We start from the raw sequence: 22,339 nt of genomic DNA, 5'->3' as shown, positions 1-22,339 counted from the left end.
ACACACACACACACACACACACACACACACACACACACACAGCAGTGCCCTGACCTCTGTTAGGTAGTGACACTGAGAGAGCCCTCCTGTCTGATTGCCAGAGTAGACAGCTCAGCAGTCAGCTCTGCTCTTCACTGTCTTTACATGACTAACAACTCTTATCTGTTGTTTACTGGAGGGAATCTAGGAATATACTGTATCTTTCCATTTTACAGGAGGCTCCGGCCAATGTTGTGTAAGATGTATCCCCTGCTGAGCAGGGTGGTATCTGTTTCATCTAGCTAGCCAACCATGTGTTTGTTTTGGAGTTAAACATGACTCTGATAATCATCTTTTCCATCTTTCATAAAGGACCCAAGGGGCCTTCCTGCCTGAAAACATACACACTCAACTGAGGCAAAACCAATCTCAGTGAGATTCACCAGTTTGCTTCCCAGACAATGGGGATGAACATGACAAACAACTGGGGTGCCTGCCTCAACCACTCCCCATGGATCTGTTTACCAAATGTCCCTCTCCATTGGATCAATACTGATAACGTCAAAGCACCTGCTACCATGAGTGGGTGAATGTGTTTGTTTGCGTGTGCCTGTGTGTGTGCCTGTGTGTGTGTCTGTGTGTGTGTCTGTGTGTGCGTGCATGTGTGTGTGCGTGGCTGTTCGTGTCCAAATGTGATAGAGTGGACTAATGAGTGATATACTGCTAAGTATCCAGTGACCACAGAGACCGATGTAGCCCATCCAGTTGGCTGTGGTGGATTCCTTCTGTTTCATTATTAATGGTGCCGAATAGTGGAAAGTGTATGAGTGTATGCTGCTGCTACATTGTGAGTAATGACCAGAGACACTGGCAGCACTGTATATGCTGAACAAATGTCTGTGTTCAGGGCATAGAACTAAAATAGACCAGTAGGATCTGAGAGAGTTGCTGTTTCCCTCTTCTCAGAGTGAAGGAACTTCTCTGGATCTCTTTCTCTTTCCTGTAAGCTTTGAAAGTTGCCTCCCATCCTTCCTCTACTGCTGAGCCAAACCAGGAGTGTCTGCCAGAGCCAGCCAGTGATGCCACTCCGAGCATGTTCAAGGGATTTCAGTTGTCATGGTGACCTAGTCACATGCACCTAGGAACTGCACTAGCGTAGCCTGTCGGCGTCTGGTGGTGAATGTTGCCCACCTCCAATTCTCCTACCACAAACGTGTGTTAAATCTTTACACAACACAACTGCACACTGGATCACACACACACACACACACACACACACACACACACACACACACACACACACACACACACACACACACACACACACACACACACACACACACACACACACACACACACACACACACACACACTGCTGTAAATATACATAAAGCTCAATAAATATTGTACACACACTGGCAAACACACACACCTGGTCACATAACCCTGAGCCTGAGGCACAGCTGTAGAGCATGCAAGTGTAATTCAAATCTACACCCCAACAGACAGACATACTGTACACTCTAATGCAGTTACTTAGCTGTCTGTAACAGACCCCTGTCTAGTCTGCCCTCATAATAAGCATTTCTTATTTTTAAATGTCAGAAGATTGGCTACTACTAAGTAGACTAAGTTGACTAAGTCACTAAGTGAAAAGCGGACTGAAAATAATCACTCCCAGTTATATGAAAGCCTCATTCGACAACCCATCATTATGCCTTTCCAAAGCCAGAAAGCATATTGGTCAGATAAGAATATTTTGCCCAATGCTCTGAATATTGTATTACAGTGCCTTGCGAAAGTATTCGGCCCCCTTGAACTTTGCGACCTTTTGCCACATTTCAGGCTTCAAACATAAAGATATAAAACTGTATTTTTTTGTGAAGAATCAACAACAAGTGGGACACAATCATGAAGTGGAACGACATTTATTGGATATTTCAAACTTTTTTAACAAATCAAAAACTGAAAAATTGGGCGTGCAAAATTATTCAGCCCCTTTACTTTCAGTGCAGCAAACTCTCTCCAGAAGTTCAGTGAGGATCTCTGAATGATTCAATGTCGACCTAAATGACTAATGATGATAAATACAATCCACCTGTGTGTAATCAAGTCTCCGTATAAATGCACCTGCACTGTGATAGTCTCAGAGGTCCGTTAAAAGCGCAGAGAGCATCATGAAGAACAAGGAACACACCAGGCAGGTCCGAGATACTGTTGTGAAGAAGTTTAAAGCCGGATTTGGATACAAAAAGATTTCCCAAGCTTTAAACATCCCAAGGAGCACTGTGCAAGCGATAATATTGAAATGGAAGGAGTATCAGACCACTGCAAATCTACCAAGACCTGGCCGTCCCTCTAAACTTTCAGCTCATACAAGGAGAAGACTGATCAGAGATGCAGCCAAGAGGCCCATGATCACTCTGGATGAACTGCAGAGATCTACAGCTGAGGTGGGAGACTCTGTCCATAGGAAAACAATCAGTCGTATATTGCACAAATCTGGCCTTTATGGAAGAGTGGCAAGAAGAAAGCCATTTCTTAAAGATATCCATAAAAAGTGTTGTTTAAAGTTTGCCACAAGCCACCTGGGAGACACCAAACATGTGGAAGAAGGTGCTCTGGTCAGATGAAACCAAAATTGAACGTTTTGGCAACAATGCAAAACGTTATGTTTGGCGTAAAAGCAGCACAGCTCATCACCCTGAACACACCATCCCCACTGTCAAACATGGTGGTGGCAGCATCATGGTTTGGGCCTGCTTTTCTTCAGCAGGGACAGGGAAGATGGTTAAAATTGATGGGAAGATGGATGGAGCCAAATACAGGACCATTCTGGAAGAAAACCTGATGGAGTCTGCAAAAGACCTGAGACTGGGACGGAGATTTGTCTTCCAACAAGACAATGAACCAAAACATAAAGCAAAATCTACAATGGAATGGTTAAAAAATAAACATATCCAGGTGTTAGAATGGCCAAGTCAAAGTCCAGACCTGAATCCAATCAAGAATCTGTGGAAAGAACTGAAAACTGCTGTTCACAAATGCTCTCCATCCAACCTCACTGAGCTCGAGCTGTTTTGCAAGGAGGAATGGGAAAACATTTCAGTCTCTCGATGTGCAAAACTGATAGAGACATACCCCAAGCGACTTACAGCTGTAATCGCAGCAAAAGGTGGCGCTACAAAGTATTAACTTAAGGGGGCTGAATAATTTTGCACGCCCAATTTTTCAGTTTTTGATTTGTTAAAAAAGTTTGAAATATCCAATAAATGTCGTTCCACTTCATGATTGTGTCCCACTTGTTGTTGATTCTTCACAAAAAAATACAGTTTTATATCTTTATGTTTGAAGCCTGAAATGTGGCAAAAGGTCGCAAAGTTCAAGGGGGCCGAATACTTTCGCAAGGCACTGTATATGAAGGTCAGTCTATTAGTGTTTTGTTACTGCTGGATTTCCATTGGCAGATTAAGTTGTGTCTGGACAAAGCAGCACTAGTTGTTGCTTTATGCTGGTAGAAGACTGGGTCAGAATGGGTCATTTGTTACATTTTTTCAGTTTCTCCACCCTCTCTCCCCCTCTTTCATTCATCACCCTTTCTATTACAGACAGGACTGTGTGCTCTGGGCTGGGTGTAATTTGGGATTTAATACTGTTAGAGGAAATGGATAATGCCATCACTATTACCACAATGAAATCATCACTATAACTCAATCAGCCCGTCCTGCCACCTGCTTCTTAGTAAGGAACAATCATTCCTCATGTTTTCCTTGGTCTATGTTTGTGTATGTTTGTGTTAGCAAGTGAGAAAGACAAACAATCCAAAATAATCCAGAATGACTCAATTTGTATGCAGCAATTGGTTAACTAATGTTAGTGTTACTGAGTAGGTGTACAGTAGAAATGTACCATACAAAGGGTTACCAAGAAGAAAAAGGGATGCATGAGAGAAAGCGAGGAAAAGAGAGAGTGAATCCTGGAATATCATACAGTAGGGCTGTGGAGTATTACAGCTGGCCAATGTATAAAGAGGCCTCTTTTGCTTGGCATGTACTCACACGGGGGATTACAATGATGATTCAGAATTACCCAGCATGCCTCTGGGCTGTGGCCCATATGGGCTCATACTGCCACAGGGCAGCTGCCCTAAATATCCTTTCAAATCTAGATCATGCTGGATCAATAAGAAGGAGCTGATGTGCCATCATACACTACATGCTACGTAGACATTCTGCTGTGCCTCTACTGCACACTGACCTCCCCTCTCTCCCTGTCCCGACTCCTGACCTTTGACCCGTCCCCCAGCCACACAGCTGGACCCACCCCAGAGCCTACATACACACTCACTCACACATAACATGTAGACACAGGCACACTGTCACCACACACACACTGCTGCTACTGTCTATTATCTATCCTGTTGCCTAGTCACCTTACCTCTACATATATGTACAAACGAGTTGGTTTGAGCCATAAATGCTGATTGGCTGACACTATGGTACATCAGACCGTATACCACGGGTATGACAAAACATGTATTTTTACTGCTTATGTTGGTAACCAGCCTATAATAGCAATAAGGCACCTCGTGGGTTGTGGTATATGGCCAATATACCACGGCTAAGGGCTGTATCCAGGCACTCTGTGTTGTGTTGTGCATAAGAACAGCCCGTGGTATATTGGCCATTTACCACACCCCTTATTGCTTAAATCTACCTCAATTTCATCACACACCTGCACATTGACTTGGTAATGCTACCCCATGTATATAGCCAAGTTATCATTGCTCAATGTGTATTGATTCCTTGTGTTTTTGATAATATTATTATTACATGTTTTATTGTATTCTGCATTGTTGTGAAGGGCCTGTAAGTAAGCATTTCATTGTTAGTCTACACCTGTTGTTTATGAAGCATGCGACAATTAACATTTGATTAGATCATTCTCATTCTTTAACCCCAACGCCCAAACTGTACCACAAAAAAATACTCCAGCGTCCTCTTTCTGTAAACATGCAGCCTACTCCCCTGCCCTTGAAATACTTTCACAGGCAGACATATGGGCAGACATCATGCATTCTCACATTCTTTACAGTAACATAGCAATTCCGCACACAACACACACACACACAAACGCATAGAGAGTGGTCCCTAGTTCAAACCCTGCCCTGGTTTTCTACAAACATATATCGATTGGTTGTCGCATTGATTTGTTCCATATTTGTCATGTACAAAGAAACAGCTGATCTGAAATGTCAAAACTGTTTGTTTCTGTCTGGGAACTTGCGTACAGTGAAAACAAATACATTTCTATTCATAATACCGATCGAACAAATATTTATTTGTGTGGAAAGCAAGCCAGTGTTGGACTAAAAGCCAGCCACGCCTCGAAAAGAAAGCCTGCCTCTGAATAAAAATGTTGTGGCGTTTGCAACCATTCCTGCAGGTTTGAAGGCAATACAGTTAAAATGCCCCATGTCATATACAGTAGGTGTGGAACTTGAGAGAGAGTGTGATATTTTCTGGTTGTTCAACCAGTGCATTGTAGATGTACTGTAAGTCATTGTAAAGGACTTTCACAAAAAAGCTGCACACAGAGACCGTCTTTCCATATCTATGGTCTTTCCAAACTAAACCAACTGCAACTCGAAGGAACTACAATTTTTTGAAAGATCCCATTAGCAATGAGATATAGCCATATCAGCACATCAAATGATGAAATGGTAACAAGTTACTCAGTTACAGTGATATAGAGAGGAGTGACAAAAGGTGAAAAACACAGAAAGAGAAAGAACAGACAGAGATAGATCACAGGTTCACTTAATCACTGAAGTGTGAAGTGAAGGTTGCCACGTAAACTGCCCAAAGTTCAGGCAACAGCAAACAAAGGTGATTAGACCCCCTAGGAGAGGAGAGAGAGACAGGATAGAAGAGGGAGATAGATGGAGAGAGAGACATTTAGTGTCTGTACCTTTTCCACTATGGTACATCAATCAGAACGTATAAACATTCAAGGACCGTGTAAACACATTCCACAGAGAGCACTACTATGTCCTACATGCAATACAGCAGCCCTCGTACAGCCGCTCTCTAGGCCTGCGTGTATCTGAGACCGCAGGCAGTCTGCTACGTGTCCCACCGCCCCAGCAAACCCCATCTCTAATCACAGTTCATGCCAACAGAGTGTAGTAGGCTAATTAACACGACACCCCACCACTCCACACACACGCATGTACAGAACACAGATGACATGCCCACCCAGCTTTTTGAGGTCAGAGCGTGATCTCTATGTAAGGAAAGACAATCTGATAGGTTAGGCAGGGTGGAGGTGTGTTGGGATGGATGGAGCCCCACCCAGACCCAGGTCCCACACTGACTTCTCCCCCTGTGATCAGGCTGTAGCCAGGATTTGAGGAGGAAACTTCTCTCCACCAGACCATCTGGGTGCCTCCTAAGCCCACAGCACCACCCAGAGCAACCATACAGCAACATAATGAAACACTCACACAGACCAGCAGCTGGCAGCATACTGCACCAAATGACACAGCTCTGCTCTGGCTTTGTAGAAGAGAGGATGGTATGAGGATGGCACGAGGATGGCATGGATCAATCCTGGCAGTGTGGATGGCTGAGTGCATGGACGAGTGGACGGCAAAGTCAGACAGGACTAGTTGAGGGCTGGTGGTCACACACACATGCACATGTGCACATAGCGAAAACACAAATATTTTTAGCAAATGAAAATCCTCCAGCAAAACCATTAAAAAAAATCCTTCTGAATACAGTAAGAACCAAGTTACACAGAAACTGACCTCTAACATCCCCAAGTCCATAACCCCTAAATATTTCTGAATGGATTCTTCCTTACTGACATGACAGGACATTTTCCACACATACACTACACTTCTGCCCGATGTTCCAACTCTCTGAGCTCAGGCCTTACATTTCAAATCCCTATAAGCTTTTAACTATGAACAATTGTTTTTGACTTAATCTGAAGAAATACAATTTTAGAGCACACATCTTATATACTGTCTGTGATCATCAATTGAACTCCAATGTGTAAGCTGTTGTTCCTTCCCTGTGTGTGCTTTGAGCGCTCACTCTGAATGACGTCTGAGATGTCTGTAGTCTTTTCTAAATGCCATAGAATCAGAGGGGTCATGTGCAGCTAATAGAAGAACTTCAGTAAATCCTATGTCTTTTGTTAGGCCTAATATGCTGACCACACCGCTTGCGTCGCGTGCGTTGCAAAATAAATGTAGAAATCTATGTTAAATTAAATTATTGCACCCACACTGCTCACGCGCGCCAACGAGCGTCTGCGTTGCCAAGGGCTAAAATAGAACTCCTTTCTATTTCTGACGCAGCCTGCGCTGCAAGTCCTGCCTCTCCCATCTCCTCATTGGTTTATAGAAGCAGGTACCCATGTGCCATCTCTTCATCGGTTATACCCACGTGGGTGATTGAAAGACAAACTGTGTTGCCGGTCGGTGTAGTAATACTATGAAAGTTTAGATGCCAATCACCATATAAGTTCAAAGATGAAAAAGCCTAGAAGGGGGAGAGATGACTAGAAACGATTCGGTTGACCGTTTAGTGTGTGGATTAATTGTCGGAGTAGAGGACCTTGTGCATTTCCGGTAAAATAACAACTCAATGTTTATATCCCAGGAGAAATGAGCTAGTAACAGCAAGCTAGCTAAATAGGACAAATTAGCTAGCAAGCGAAAGCTAACTAGCTACATTTCCATAAATGTTTAATGCTTTTCGACCTGTTCCCAAATTAACGTAATTGATTCAGAGTTTATTTTGATATTTTAAGCTACTTGTCATGATCACGTTTGGTGTAGGGGGACAAAATACATTTATGCACGATGGCGCACCAAGGCACACGAACGCGCACGAAGGCGCACGATGGCGCACGAAGGCGCACGAAGGTGCACGAAGGCACACGCGTGCAGCCGATTTGGGTTCCGTGTAAGTGTTTCAAGTGAGGTTTGGAGATTGTGTAACTACTTGGATCAATAAAGAATTCTACCTCAGTATTCAATCAAATCTAACTGAAAAATATTTTTTGCATTTGCTTGTCCGAGCTAACATGTCTTACGCTGAAAAGTGGAGGCAATGAGAGGAGTGTTTCTTCCAAGCATTTTTACATGATCTATTTATGTGATTTAGTTTGCTATGGCAATACTGTGGCATGGGTTAGATTAAATTGAGCCAGCTTTGCTGTGTTTTGGACCACCACACTTTGTATAATAACACACCCACAGGACCACCAGGCTACACACCACTGGCCATGCTGGCAGACAACCAGCCCAGGCACTATGAATGGAAACAGACAGATGGCAAGGAAAGGGAGATGGTATAGACAGACAGAGAGGGACAGGGTTGTATGAAAGAGAAGAATTGAGAAAGTGATGGAGAGATGATGTTAAAAAATAGACAGATTTTCAGAATGTACTAGATGAAAGGGAGAAGGTAGGAAGTAGGCCTACAGATAGGAAGATAGAAAAAGGGAGAGAGAATCTTGTCAACTTGCTCAGTGTCATAAAAAGTTAAAGCTGTGTAGGTCTAGAATGGCAGAGAGCCCCACCCTCTCATTGTGTTCAGTCACAACCTTTGGTGCCACGACGGTAGAGGTTCACACTTGGGCCAATGTCGTATCGCTGCTCTTTTACTAAAAGTATTCGTTAGACAATGCCTTTGATTACTGAGTGCAGCCTCTTGCTGAGAAAATCGACTGCTTGGCAGCATACACAATTCTCTACGAACCTTATTTTTCACTCCCAACGATAGAGCATTTAGTTGTACCGAATTGTGACAATGTATTCAGCCTCACACTTGATAGCACTTAAGGGCTCCATGCACCCCATCCAGAGCAGCACAGACAAAAACCAGGCAAAATACCTATGTAATGAAGACTATTGTATAGAAATATGACAGTGACATTGAACATTCATGTTTTTCTGTCATCACCGGACCCACTCAGCTTGACCTATTTCTACTTTTAATATTGAATAGATATGGGCCTGTATTTTATTTTACACATATATCACATTTGGCCATCTGTGCTGTAATAATGCCTCTGTAGGACTAATACATATGCACATCACAGACAAATCCTGTCCTATACCCAGCCAACATATCCAGGTGGGCCACACCTGGGTTTTATATGGACTTCATGGGTTTCAACTGGGCAAGGACAAAATGGTTATCTTAGCTGGTACCCATATGGGGTTATAGTGTGGGTCCTAAATGGGCCCTGAATAATTTTTTATGGGTTAAAAGTGAGCAATCTGGTGTTATTTGTTCAGGAATAATGACTGGGACCCAATCGGGTAAACCATTTGGGTCACAAACAGGCAAAGAACTGTTTGAAATGGGTTGTAAGTGGGCTTTCTGATGTAAATATTGTATTGTCAGGGATTGTCTATGGGACACAGTTGGGCATACCATCTGGGGCAGGAATGAGAAAACCATATTATATTATGCTTGTGAAATTCCTCAGCAAATATGCTGAATGACCTGGAATATTCAAATCCATTCAAGAACCATTTTTAAAAAACCTAAACAGCCAATATGCTAAGTGAACTAGCAGATTCAAATCCATTCAACATTGTTTTTGCCTAAACAGACACCAGTGGGTAGCCTGGGTACTAGTCTTTTAGTTAATCCACTCCCTGTTCTCCATGTCATGTGACAAAGAAATGTGGCCTTTACAAGGAGTGGCAAGGAGTGGAATGTTAGCTAAAGAGACTGGTACTCAGACTAGCTAGTGGGTGCTGTCACACATCTTTTGAAGGGTGCATGTGCATTCAATATTTTGAGGAGGGAGGGGCACATGACTGAATTTCAAATTCAGGCACTAAACATTGGAATTGTATACAGTGCCTACAGAAAGTATTCACACCCCTTGACTTCCCCCCATTCTGTTGTGTTACAGCCTGAATTTAAAATGGATTAAATTGAGATTTTTGTGGAAGTGGAATTATGTTTTTTTCGAAATTTCTACAAATGAATAAAAAATGAAAAGCTGAAACCAGGGAGGATTTCCAATGCTTTGCAAAGAAGGGCACCTATTGGTAGACAGGTAAAATAAAAAAAACAGACATTGAATATCCCTTTGAGCATGGTGAAGTTTTTAATTACACTTTGGATGGTGCATCAATACAGCCAGTAAATTCAAAGATACAGGCGTTCTTCCTAACTCAGTTACCAGAGAGGAAGGACACCGCTCAGGATCAACAACAATATAGTTACTCCACAATATTAACCTAATTGAAAGAGTGAAAAGAAGGAAGCCTGTACAGAATACAAATCTTCAAAAATATGCACCCTGTTTGCAACAAGGCACTAAAGTAATATTGCTAACAATGTGGAAAAGTAGTTTACTTTTTGTCCTGAATACAAAGTGTTACGTTTAGGGCAAATCCAATACAACACATTACTGAATATCATTCACCATATTTTCAAGCATAGTGGTGGCTGCATTATGTTATGGGTATGCTTGTAATTATTAAATACTAGGGAGTTTTTCAGGATAAAAAGAAACGGAGCTAAGCACAAGCAAAATCCTAGAGGAAAACCAGGTTCAGTGTGCTTGCCACCAGACACTGGGAGATTAATTCACCTTTCACCTTTCAACAATAAGCTAAAACACAAGGACAAATCTACACTGCTGCTTAACAAGAAGACCGTGACGGTTCCTGAGTGGCTGAGTTACAGTTTTGACTTAAATCTACTTGAAAATCTATAGCAACACCTGAAATAGTTGTCAAGTAATGGTCAACAACCAATTTGACAGCGCTTAAAGAATTTTGAAAGGAATAATGTGCAAATGTTGCACAATCCAGAAAGACTCACAGTTGTAATCGATGCTAAAGGTGCTTCTACAAAGTATTGAATCAGGGGTGTGAATTCTTAAGTAAATGAGATATTTCTGTATTTCATTTTCAATAAGCGTGCAAATATTTCTAAAAACATGTTTTCACTTTGTCATTATGGGGTGAGAAAAACATCTATTTAGTCCATTTTAATTCAGGCAGTAACACAACAAAATATTGAATAAGTCAAGGGGTATGAATACTTTCTGAAGGAACTGTATGTCCAGGCAAGACAACAGGAGCTGGAAATCGAGCTGGAAATCTATTGAGTGATTCGACCAGTAAGCGGTACTGACTAACACAACTAACTGACTAACACTGACTAACACAAAGTTCCGACACTCATACACTTAAGAATCCATGAAAACAAATAACAGTATAATCTAACCGAGCACATCACCATAAAAGACTAATCCCGCACAAACTTAGGCAGGCAACAGGTGACAATTATACACACAGAAATTAACGCAAATTAAACCAGGTGTGAAAAAGAAACAAAGACAAAACAAACAGAAAAGGAAAAAGGGATCGGTGATGGCAAGTAGACCGGCAACGCCGAGCGCCGAGCGCCACCCGAACAGGGAGAGGAGCTACCTTCGGCAGAAGTCGTGACATAGCTAGACTGACAAAGTCCTGCAATAAGAAAACTATACATAGTTGTGTTGTGTGGTTATGTGGGTGTCAACAACAACGTCTTCCCAACTGTCAACTGCGTTTATTTTCAGCTTAACATGTGTAAATATTTGTATGAACATAACAAGATTCAACAACTGAGACATAAACTGAACAAGTTCCATAGACATGTGACTAACAGAAATTGAATAATGTGTCCCTGAGCAAAGGGGGGGGTCAAAATGTAAAGTAACAGTCAGTACCTGGTGTGGCCACCAGCTGCATTAAGTACTGCAGTGCATCTCCTCCTCATGGTCTGCACCAGATTTGCCAGTTCTTGCTGTGAGATGTTACCCCACTCTTCCTCCAAGGCACCTGCAAGTTCCCTCCAATCCAACAGGTCTCAGACGTGCTCAATGCGATTGAGATCCGGGCTCTTCGTTGGCCATCGCAGAACACTGACATTCCTCTCTTGCAGGAACTCACGCACAGAACGAGCAGTATGGCTAGTGGCATTGTCATGCTGGAGGGTCATGTCAGGATGAGCCTGCAGGAAGGGTACCACATGAGGGAGGAGGATGTCTTCCCTGTAACGCACAGCGTTGAGATTGCCTGCAATGACAACAAGCTCAGTCCGATGATGCTGTGACACACTGCCCCCAGACCATGACGGACCCTCCACCTCCAAATCGATCCCGCTCCTGAGTACAGGCTCATTCCTTCGACGATAAACGCAAATCCGACCCTCACCCTTGGTGAGACAAAACCGCGACTCGTCAGTGAAGACCACTTTTTGCCAGTCCTGTCTGGTCCAGCGATGGTGGGTTTGTGCCCATAGGTAACGAGGCTGCCGGTGATGTCTGGTGAGGACCTGCCTTACAACAGGCCTACAAGCCCTCAGTCCAGCCTCTCTCAGCCTATTGCGGACAGTCTTTTAATTTAATTTAACCTTTATTTAACTGGGTTAACTGCCTGTTCAGGGGCAGAACGACAGATTTGTACCTTGTCAGCTCGGGGGTTTGAACTTGAAACCTTGAAGTCTGAGCACGGATGAAGGAATTGTGCATTCCTGGTGTAACTCGGGCAGCTGTTGTTTCCATCCTGTACCTGTCCCGCAGGTGTGAGGTTCGGATGTACCAATCTTGTGCAGGTGTTGTTACATGTGGTCTGCCACTGCGAGGACGATCAGCTGTCCGTCCTGTCTCCCTGTAGCGCTGTCTTTGGCGTCTCACAGTACGGACATTGCAATTTATTAAGTCTTGCCACATCTGCAGTCCTCATGCCTCCTTGCAGCATGCCTAAGGCACGTTCACGCAGATGAGCAGGGACCCTAGGCATCTTTATTTTGGTGTTTTTCAGAGTCAGTAGAAAGGCCTCTTTTAGTGTCCTAAGTTTTCATAACTGTGACGAGAATTGCCTACCGTCTGTAAGCTGTTAGTGTCTTAACGACCGTTCCACAGGTGCATGTTCATTAATTGTTTATGGTTCATTGAACAAGCATGGGAAAGAGTGTTTAAAACCTTTACAATTAAGATTTGTGAAGCTATTTGGATTTTTACTTTTTTTTATGTATTTCTTTATTTTTATAGAGGGAGGGGTATCAACGTCTACAGTCTCAACGTCTACAGTGAAGAATCGACCGCAGGATGCTGGGGTAGATCAGTATCCTAAATGCTTAATGATGTTTTATTTTCACAGCTATCTATGAACAGGCCCAAATCAAACTTAAAAGGGCAGATAAGATTTCTGATGTGCAGATGGACTCAGAAATGGATGAAGAAGAGTCAGGACCTGACAATGGTAACATGGCAACAGCAGCACTACACAAGGGGTCTGATTACACTATGAATACTGTCCAGGATATGGAGGCGATGGAGTAAAAGTAACCCACAGCTTTCCTGAATGGAGTGGTAGGTATTCTGAAAGGGATGTTTTACAAAAACAAAGTATTGTAGTATGTTCTTCATTAGTCCACTGTTAATGCAATCCCCAAAATGGTGCTTTTTAGCCATCAAGTTTTCAAGATAGAGCACTTTCAGTACAGAGCAAAAAGTGTGATGATGATGATGGTGATGCAAATTATATGCAAATTAGCAAAATGATAAATGCATATAATTTGCATCAGCCTCACTATTTTCTCTCTGCACTGCAGTGTTTCCCACTTATGGTCCTGGGGACTCAAAGTGGTCCACTTGTTTAGTTTTTTTCCTAATGCTCACACACTTGATTCCACTAAGCAACTCATCATCAAGCCTTTGAATTGAATAAGGTATGTGAGTGCTAGGGCAAAAACAAAAATATGCACCCCTTTGGGACCAGGATTGGAGAACACTGCTGTACTGAAAGTCCTCTATCTTGAGAACTTCACTGCTGGCATGCACATTTTTTAAATTGTTTACAGTGTGTGGAAACCATGTCTACATTTGTAATTTGAATGAACTATCCTTTTAATCAGAGTTCCTGCATTGCATTTGATCTGACCATGTGCTATAAATAAACATTTATTAATTCTCTTAAATCTCTTAAGAAAGCTTGCTTTGGCAGCAGCCTCTAGGGCTTGCATGGAGACTGAGAACAAACTTAGGTTTGTTTCAGGTGGTCAGCCCAACTGAAATCACCTATTGTCATCTCACTACACACCCATCCTTTACCCAGATGTAACCCATTTAGGTAAACCATTAGGGCAACATATGAAGCCCAACCTTAAACCACATCAAACCCAACATGAAAACAACATGTGGGGCCAATGTGGATGCTGAGGGCCAAACCTTGTGTGCACCTTGTGGTTATCCTACATGTGGGGCCAATGTGAATGCTGAGGGCCAAACCTTGTGTGCACCTTGTGGTTATCCTACATGTGGGGCCAATGTGGATGTTGAGGGCCAAACCTTGTGTGCACCTTGTGGTTATCCTACATGTGGGGCCAATGTGGATGCTGAGGGCCAAACCTTGTGTGCACCTTGTGGTTATCCTACATGTGGGGCCAATGTGGATGCTGAGGGCCAAACCTTGTGTGCACCTTGTGGTTATCCTACATGTGGGGCCAATGTGGATGCTGAGGGCCAAACCTTGTGTGCACCTTGTGGTTATCCTACATGTGGGGCCAATGTGGATGCTGAGGGCCAAACCTTGTGTGCACCTTGTGGTTATCCTACATGTGGGGCCAATGTGGATGCTGAGGGCCAAACCTTGTGTGCACCTTGTGGTTATCCTACATGTGGGGCCAATGTGGATGCTGAGGGCCAAACCCTGTGTGCACCTTGTGGTTATCCTACATGTGGGGCCAATGTGGATGCTGAGGGCCAAACCTTGTGTGCACCTTGTGGTTATCCTACATGTGGGGCCAATGTGGATGCTGAGGGCCAAACCTTGTGTGCACCTTGTGGTTATCCTACATGTGGGGCCAATGTGGATGCTGAGGGCCAAACCTTGTGTGCACCTTGCGGTTATCCTACATGTGGGGCCAAGTGTTAATCATTCTTTAACACACCTGGGCTATAACCTAGGGCCCATTGTAACGGCATTCCTCATCCTCTTCTGAGGAGGAGAAGCGAGAAGGATCGGAGGACCAATGCGCAGCTTGGTAAGTGTCCATAACATTTATTTAAAGACATAAAGTGAACACTACAAAACAATAAACGTGAAATGAAAAAAAACGAAACAGTACCGTGTGGCGACAAACACGGAAAACAAACACCCACCACTCAAAAGTGAAACCCAGACTACCTAAGTATGATTCTCAATCAGAGACAACTAACGACACCTGCCTCTGATTGAGAACCATACTAGGTTGAACTCAAAACCCCAACATAGAAAAACACACATAGACTGCCCACCCCAACTCACGCCCTGACCATACTAAATAAAGACAAAACAAAGGAAATAAAGGTCAGAACGTGACACCCATATGGGTTATAAGACAAAAACTAGGGTTGCACATTTTGGGGAATATTCAGAGGTGGAATCTTTCTGTAGGAATTAACAGGAATATATGGGAACTAACATAAATATAAGTAAATTAATATTAATACCATTTAAATGTAGATGTTTTTTTGCATTGGATATATTTACCATATCATATGGAGACAGAAACATAAACCCTTTACCTTATCATAAACAGAATTGCAAATTTTTAAATAAAAAACAATTTAGTTAAGAATTTAACTTTAATTAAATGAGTTGACTCTTCACATGGGATGATTTCACTGAACAACAAAAGAAAGAGAATATTGAATGATCCCCATCGACTCTGAGGCCTCATCTTCCCTGTCATGTTCCAACCTTGTTGAGGATGGCTCATTGCTAGGCTCAAAAATCCTCAAATTTGCCCGGATGGCCACCAATTTTTCAACCCTTGTATTGGTCAGCCTGTTGCGTGCTTTGGTGTGTGTGTTCCCAAACAAGGACCAGTTGCGCTCTGATGCGGCTGATGTTGGTGGGATTTGGAGGATGATGAAGGCAACAGGGGAAAGATCCTCAGATCCACAAAGTCCCTTCCACCAGGTGGCTTATGAGATATGTTGGCACGACTGCCATATTGCATCTCCATCCCAAAGCGCTTGGAAGTGTACTTCGCCAGACTGCCAAGAACCTTGCCCTCATCCAGGCCAAGGTGGCGAGACACGGCAGTGATGACACCATATGCCTTGTTGATCTCTGCACCAGACAGGATGCTCTTGCCAGCATACTTGGGGTCCAAAATGTACGCTGTGGCGTGTATGGGCTTCAGGCAGAAGTCTTCACGTTTTTTTTAATGTATTTCAGAACTGCAGTTTGGAGCAACAGTGAAGTGGGCAGGGCAGTATGGATTTATTCTCTTACATCTGCAATCAGAGTCTGAACATCAGACAGGATGGCATTGTCTCCCTCAATCTGTGCAATGGCTACTGCTATAGGTTCCAGGAGTTTCAGGCTGCTTACCACTCTCTCCCAAAATACATAATCCAGGAGGATCCTCTTGATGGGGCTGTCCATATCAGCAGACTGTGATATGGCCATTTCTTGGAGAGACTCCTTCTCCTCCAGGAGACTGTCAAATATGATGACGACACCATCCCAATGGGTGTTGCTGGGCAGCTTCAATGTGGTGCTCTTATTTTCTCACTTCGCTTGGTGAGGTAGATTGCTGCTATAACTTGATGACCCTTCACATACATAACCATTTCCTTGGCTCTCTTGTAGAGTGTATCCATTGTTTTCAGTTCCATGATGTCCTTGAGGAGCAGATTCAATGCATGAGCAGCACAGCCAATGGGTGTGATGTGAGGGTAGGACTCCTCCACTTTAGACCAAGAAACCTTCATGTTCGCAGTATTGTCTGACACCAGTGCAAATACTTTCTGTGGTCCAACGTCATTGATGACTGCCTTCAGCTCATCTGCAATGTAGAGACCGGTGTGTATGTTGTCCCTTGTTTCTGTGCTCTTGTAGAATACTGGTTGAGGGGTGGAGATAATGTAGTTAATTATTCCTTGCCCACAAACATTCGATCACCCATCAGAGATGATTGCAAAACAGTCTGCTTTCTCTATGATTTGCATGACCTTCACTTTAACTCTGTTGAACTCTGCAACCAGCAAATTAGTAGATAAAGCATGTATGGTTGGAGGGGTGTATGCTGGGCAAAGAACATTCAGAAATCTTTTGCAATACACATTGTCTGTGAGCATCAGAGGTGAACCAGTTGCATACACAGCTCGGGCAAGACATTCAGCAGTATTTCTCTGACTACGTTCCTCCATTGAGTCAAACAAACTTCTGATTCCAGGAGGACGATGAGCTGTTGCTATTGATAAGCTGTCTGATGCATCATTGTCACCTCGAATAGAAGTAGAGTGACTTTTGTCAGAGGTTACTTGTTGTGAGTGCTGATGGAACGTTATGCACTTGGCCAGATGATTCTGCTTCTTTGTTGCATTCTTCACATATGATTTGGCACAGTATTTTCAAATGTACACAGCGTTTCCTTCTACATTAGCTGCAGTGAAATGTCTCCACACATCAGATAGTGCCCGTGGCATTTTCCTTTTAAAGATTAGAAAAAAAATTGTAAAAGAAAACGAAAAGACAATACCATGTATAGATAAATAGTTAATAAGTTAGATTAAACAACTCCTTTGTAAGATAAATGATTTAAAATGAAACATGTATGGAAACAGGTGAATTAACACTCCTCAGTTAGCAGGCTCAATCAAGCTCTAACCCACATGGTAGCAAAAACTAACAAGCAGAAATTGTTAACAAGTTAGAAAGGATTAAAATACACTTTCCTGTAGGCTACTATTTACTAGTTAACAAAAAATAATGTATGTTATATAAAATATTTTCACCCCACCAGGTATTGTAATCATAACTTACCAGAAAGCATGTAGTCCTTGGCTCAGACAGTGTAGTAATGTGGGCTCAATAGCATCTCATTAGTGTGTGGGATCTTGAGAATCAGCTGTACATGTGATGGAAGAGTGCACTGCACATGTGATGGAAGAATACACTGCATGCAGAGGGTTGCAATTCCATTGAACTGGGGATAGTTTAACCAAGCTATCCCACAAGACCTAGAATTGTCTTATGTGTATCCCACAAAAAAGGTTCACTGTTATAAGCTAACATTCTTGATGAATTCCAGTTAAATTCCCCAAATTCCAGAGCTTAACTTCCCATGGAAAATTCCTGGGAAAATACGGAAAATTTACCGGAAAGTTTCTGAACCTTTGCAACCCTAGTTATTAGACATTTGCCCACTGAGGTCCCTTAATAAGCCCAACATAAAGCCCACATAAAGCTAAACATAGCAACCACATGTGGGGCCAACATGGACAAAACGTTGTGGGTCCTAAGTGGTTATCCTATTTGGGGCCCACATCTTAAAACCATTCTTTAACCCATGTTGGCTTTAAACTTGGGGCCCTTGTGGCTAAGAACACATGTTGGCAGGGTACAGTCTGACTACCTTTTTGGGGTTAGGTGTTTGTGTAAGCCTATTTCTGAGGCACTTTCACCTTGCACAAGGAGAATAGGCTACGCTAAACACACACTTATGACAGTCAGCACACAACCCCTTCCTATTGTAGCCAAGCATTTAGGAGTTGCAGGTTGTCTTTTAATTACAGAACACACGTGTCAGCTACCAGCATCATCATGCTCCCTCCCTAGTCCTGTCAGCTTTAACTCAGCTTTGAGCGTCTATCCTCAAGAAGAGAGGCAGAGAAAGAAAGAGTGAGAGAGCAAGAGTTTTATTGCCCGACTCTTTTTCCAACCTGGCCTCAGAGCCATACAAAACATACTTTACGTATTTCTGAACACCTTCAAGACGAATGATACCTATTAATGGTCTAGTTACTTTCCATAGCATCTAGGAATCCAAAGGTTGCGTGTTCAAGGTGTGTCGGGGACAGCTGTTGCATTTTAGCTAACCCTTCCCCTAACCCTTATTCTAAAAGGAACCCATTTCACCTAACTACATACATTATCGTAACCTTTGTCATTTTAGTTCCCCTAACCTTTTACATAAATTATCCTAACCTTTGTCATTAGTTCTTCTAACCGCCAACATAAATTCATCCAGTTTGTACGCTATTGTACGGCCATGCTGATACTATGATACTATACATGCTATAATTCGTATGATATTGTTTAACTGCTTTTTCATTCATAATGTAACCTAACGTAATATATCACACTAAATGGCCTGTCACAGCTTTATGTATGACAAAGAAAGTATGAAAATGTAAGTCACTCTGGAAATAACCTCTGCTAAATGACCGAAATTGTAAATGTAAAAACATTTACAGAATAATACGAATTGCCCTGAGACCACGTTGCTTTTTCACCAGGTCAGCCGCAGCTGTGCCACGCCTATCATTGGAATAAGATCACCATCCCGAAATCAAAGATCGTGTTTCCACTGAATCTGCAACATAGGGGCTAAATCAGTAGTCATGTCCAGTCAACAAAACTAGCCTATTTCAATAGGCTGCAATTCTGTGCAAACAATGGTGATATCTAGGCCTAATAATTACTTGCAAGCTGTTATTATGACGTATTATTAAAGGGTACATTTTTCAAACTCGATCCAAGTGACTTTTCCTAGCCGCCTGAAACAAAACGTGTCTGATAGCGTATTTTGCAATGTTGAGGCAGCCCTCCCCTCAGCCATGTAGAAGAGAGAGATAGATGTAAGCTAGGCTATAGGAAACGGTGCGCGCATATAAAATATTTGTTTCCATGGGTTTGATTTACTAGACTGGCCTGTGTAAAAGAACAACCTCGCTCTCTCGCTCTCGCTCTCTCTCTCGCTCTCTCTCTCTCTCTCTCTCTCTCTCTCTCTCTCTCACACACTTACTCACTAACACATACACGCACACACACACACACACACACACACACACACACACACACACACACACACACACACACACACACACACACACACACACACACACACACACACACACACACACACACACACACGCACACACACACACACAATCTGCCTTGAAGATTCGATCTTTGGGTTTCATGCAAATACAGTCAAATCATCCCATGTTGTAGGCATTGAGGTGAAAGACGCGGCATAATAAATATGCTACAAAAAGCACTCATAAAGCTATTACAGTCTGGAGGTAACCTAACCAATCAGGACCGTTTGTGAACGGTTGATAATTCATATGAGCAACGTTCTCAAGATGCTAAAAAAACGCAACATCCTCATTAAACCCAACCCTTTAATGATCCCTTGCAAACCATGCGATCTAGCATAGCTACTCACTTCTTTCAGATCCCGCAGATTTATTCAAACAGGTGGAACCCTATTTCGCTTCGGTATTCTTCCCATATGAACCGTGGTAATAACCTCTGATGCTCTGAAATCCACGGTACAGTCCACTTCTTGCCCGCAGAAGCTGTTGGACTACGTGAGGTTCCTTCCAGCACCACCACTCCATGAACAGCTCCATTGACGTCATCGCTCATAGGCTCGATGCCACACCCTTTTCAAAACGACCACAGCCAATGGCAAGGCAAAGAGACAAACCTTGTTACTTCTCATGACGATCACTTTGGTGCTTGTTGGGGAAATTTGGTTTTGTGATATGGTGCTTTCAAGAAAACTAGGAACTCCCAAAAAAATAGGTCAATGATCTTCTGGTTGGAAAGTCGGCGCTCTAGAAAGATGCCCGAGTTTCCGACATAGAATTCCGAGGTGGATGACCGTCCAAAACATTTTCTCCCAGTTGACTTGAACGCACTGATGTCGGGAGTCGGAGTTTTCCGAGCTCCCCGTTCCCAGTTGTTTTGAATGAGGCAATATATATTGCATTTATACATTTGCTATTTTAATTAAGAAAAAATGCAAACGTGAGGTTGCATGACTACATTATTATTGCATGACTACATTATTATCTGATCCCATGACAACCCAGTAAAACATGTACGGTTCAAAAACCGCATCTTCAATCTAGCATGACACTTCTCAGTGGGATTCTAGTTCGATCTTTTACCATATTATTTGCTGTGTAAAATATATTAGACTTCAATTCCCAGAAAGCACAGGTTAATACAGTGTTTCCATGGTTATCATAACAGAGAAGTTTTTGTAGGCTACCAGCAACAGGCAGGTAAGTGACATAGCTCGTAGCACACAGTGTAGGAAACAATGATAGCCAGTGGTCACAGATCTGTGTTGTGATGCGTTGCTAATTCACATGGTCGTTGGCAGAAGTGGCAAGGTAGCACAAACAGATCTGGGAGACCAGGTAAGCTGTTAGCTAAGCTTCTACTTGAATGGTAACATGGCAGGTATTCCTGCAGGGTAAATGAAGAGCCTGTGAATATGGATAGTTGTGTGGTCCGTCTCCACACAGTGAAATTCAAGGCCAAAATAGACGGCAGCAGGGGTGACTTCACTGCCCAACTCATCAAAGTTGACTTCCACGAGCTGCTGGGAACCAGTGATGCCCCTGAGCTTGTTCCACAGGTACTAGCAACCCCATCCACTCCCTGTGCCCTTCTAGACAATACCTCAATCACATTGAAGATATTGTGTGTATCTCTACCCATCCCCTCCCCGCCATAGCACTCCTCTTCTGCTGGAAACAGGAAGTCTCATCATACCCTAGACTCTATGATTAATTCCTGTCACAGGCAATGATATGCATTATAGATTGATAGTCCAAATGCATCTACTCTTCTGGGACAACTACACAGGACAGTAATGCCTGGCTCTGTGAAAGGGAGTGTTGCTGAGCAACCAAGATGCAACATATAGAAAACCTGCCCTTCTCACATCAGAAGATACTGTATGGTTGTGTAGCCAAGTGTCACGGCCATCGTTGGAAGGAGACCAAATTGTAGCGTGGTGAGAGTACATATTCCTTTTTATTTGAATGTCACCAACAAAACAATAACGACCGTGACACTTACAGGGCTAAGTGCCACAAACAAAGTTAACTACCCATACTGAAAGGAGGGAAAAAGGGCTACCTAAGTATGATTCCCAATCAGAGACAACGATAGACAGCTGTCCCTGATTGAGAACCATACCCGGCCAACACATAGAAACACAAATCATAGAAATAAAGGACATAGAATGCCCACCCAAATCACACCCTGACAAACCAAAAAGAGACATAAAAAAGGCTCTCTAAGGTTAGGGCGTGACACCAAGTCTGCATTCTCATGCATATGTGTGTGGGTCAGGAACATGTGTTACTGTTTTTGGTTTGCTCTCATCCTATTCATAGACATACTTAATCTATCTTCCGCTGTAAAGACAGGGGCACAAAATATTTCGCTTTTCCATTCCCAGTGCCCCTGTCCTTGGTGTGGCGATCCACCAACGTTCCGTAAAAAAAAGAATCTAGA

General features: G+C 42.9%; 1 protein-coding gene across 1 annotated transcript in view; it reads right to left on the bottom strand.

Moving 5' to 3' along the window:
* LOC109888630 (sphingomyelin phosphodiesterase 3-like) overlaps positions 1–20,391 on the bottom strand; it is a 48,571-nt gene extending 28,180 nt beyond the window's left edge. The window contains exon 1 of the mRNA XM_020479792.2: positions 20,247–20,391. The gene's annotated coding sequence lies outside the window, so the exon portion shown is untranslated. The remainder of the gene's footprint in view (positions 1–20,246) is intronic.
* Between the last annotated feature and the right edge of the window lie 1,948 nt (positions 20,392–22,339).

The sequence above is a fragment of the Oncorhynchus kisutch genome, linkage group LG4 (genome assembly GCF_002021735.2).
Source record: "Oncorhynchus kisutch isolate 150728-3 linkage group LG4, Okis_V2, whole genome shotgun sequence".
Taxonomy (NCBI): domain Eukaryota; kingdom Metazoa; phylum Chordata; class Actinopteri; order Salmoniformes; family Salmonidae; genus Oncorhynchus; species Oncorhynchus kisutch.
Note: the sequence above shows the minus strand (reverse complement) of the source record. Positions and strands in the feature narration are given on the sequence as shown.